This window comes from Gavialis gangeticus, unplaced genomic scaffold, assembly GCF_001723915.1.
Source record: "Gavialis gangeticus isolate Ggan-Ray unplaced genomic scaffold, GavGan_comp1, whole genome shotgun sequence".
Taxonomy (NCBI): Eukaryota; Metazoa; Chordata; order Crocodylia; family Gavialidae; genus Gavialis; species Gavialis gangeticus.
Genome location: NW_017728995.1, coordinates 66452110 through 66454165, shown reverse-complemented (window position 1 = coordinate 66454165; position 2056 = coordinate 66452110). Strand labels below are relative to the sequence as shown.

At 44.1% G+C, this 2056-nt stretch overlaps 1 protein-coding gene across 4 annotated transcripts in view; it reads right to left on the bottom strand.

Annotated features, from left to right (window-relative positions):
* The window catches only part of VPS8 (VPS8, CORVET complex subunit), a 193963-nt gene that overhangs the window by 106348 nt on the left and 85559 nt on the right, over positions 1-2056 (bottom strand). The window lies entirely within an intron of this gene.

Sequence of the window (2056 nt, the reverse complement as noted above, 5' to 3'; positions counted from 1 at the left end):
GGGGGACGGGACCTGTAAGCACACAAGGAAACAGCAGCTTTACAGGGATGCTCCCCTGCCTTTTGTTTCTACCCTACTGCTGCTGACAGGTTTGTGTCCATCTAGTTAACAGTTCTCTTGGAGCTCTTCTGTTGCAGCATCTCATTGATTCTTTCAGGATGACCTTCTAACCTTTGTCACAGATTAGCACCAAGAGCCAGTACAACTATCCAGTCTGAGTTTCTTCCCTCCATTTAGCCAGTGACATGTGCCCCAGAATGAGATCCGTCAGCCATCCCCACTATGGAACCACCATGCTCTGGCCGCCTTCTGCACCTCAACTATCCCATGAAGTCTCCCAATAGAATAAACAGGCAACACAGAAAGGGTAAGCAGTTTTTTATTTCTGAAATACACCCAGCTCTAGGCTAAGCCACTGACACATCGGCTCTGAGGACTGTGATGCGTTCTGGTATATAAGCTGCTGTCACTATTGACCAGCCTTGAGTGTTTAACATGTTGGGGTTTTTTTTGTTAGGAAGAGATAAGGTTAAAAAAAAAAATAGTGCCAAAACAGAAGCAAGCACAGAAGCAAGCAAGCCTTCAGACTGCCAGCTGCCCCCAATCAACAACTAGATCAGGACAGGGTAGAAGCAATGTTCTGCTGGTGCCAGCTGGTTGTTCTCTCCCTGGCCAGGGAGGAAGGTGAGGCACCCAAGCAGACGCTCAGAGATATCAGCCACTATAAACCACATGGCATTATTGATGCATCTGCAGGTCTCATGAAGGCTGACAGAGGTGTGGGCGATTCCTTCTGGGAGATACTCAAAGACAGTACTGAATGATTGGTGATGTCACCCAACCCTCTGGCTCTTCCTAGTTTGGCATTACAGCTCACAGTATCAGAGACAAAGACTTAGAGTGGGAGCTACCAACTGAAACACCACTTTCCAGAGGGATAAAGCAACCAAAGGAGATGATTTCCATAATCAGCAACATGAGGGCTGATCTGTTCCTGAATGCCTCCAGGATGAAGCATTCTACTTTCACCCATGCTGCAGTCACCTTTGTTACTCCTAGGGTAGATCGTTACAGCACACCTGGCACAGGGCTCACAACCTCCAGGTGAAGCCTGGCTATTTGAATTCTCATGTTAGGAATGAAATGCATCAAGCCCCATGTGATGTGGGGTTCCAAAATGAAAGGTTCACAAACCTTTGTAGACAGTGCTGGGAAGGGGAGAGGAAAGAACACAAAGCAGATTACAAAAGACAAATGCCTTGAGAGAAACTGGGATACAGGTTTTAGCCATGTTGGTCTACGTGCAAAAAATATGCAGAACTCTTGGCAGAGGTGATCTCTTTTATTAGACCAACTAAATTGTTGCAAAAACATTTCTTTTTTTGCAAGCTTTCGGGCTCACTTGCCCTTCCTCAGGCAAAGGAGAACGAACATATTGTAACATTTCTCCTGGATGGAAAGTAAACTTCATATTACACAGGAGAATAAAAAGATGCTCTAGGTTCCCTTGTGTGGAAAAGATCATTTTGTGCAAATTAGGCTTAAATAAAAGTTCAAAGAACGAAGAAAAAATTCAGCACCCAACTTGCCATCAGACAACTTAGAGGTAAACAGACTGCTTGAACTTTTATTTGAGCCTAATCTGCATAAAATGAACTTTTCCACCCAGGGGAACCTAAAACATCTTTTTATTCTCCTGTGCAATATGAAGCTTCATTTTCACCCGGAAGAAGTGTTACAATCTGTGCATTCTCCTCTGCCTGATGAAGGGTGAGTAAACCCAAAAGCTTGCAAATAAAAAAAAAATTGCAACTATTTAAGTGGTCTAATAAAAGATATCACCTCTGCCAAGAGTTCCGCATATTGAGAGAACTGACACCACATGGAATACAAGCAACCATGCTGGGGTGGAAGGAAGTCAAAGCACAGTTGCAAGATGGAGCAACATGCCTGGAATAAAACTGATGATCAGAACAGCTGGAGAAGGCTGCAAAGGACATTGAAAAAAACAACAGAATTCATACATTAACCCCCCCCCCCCCCAAAAAAAAAAAAA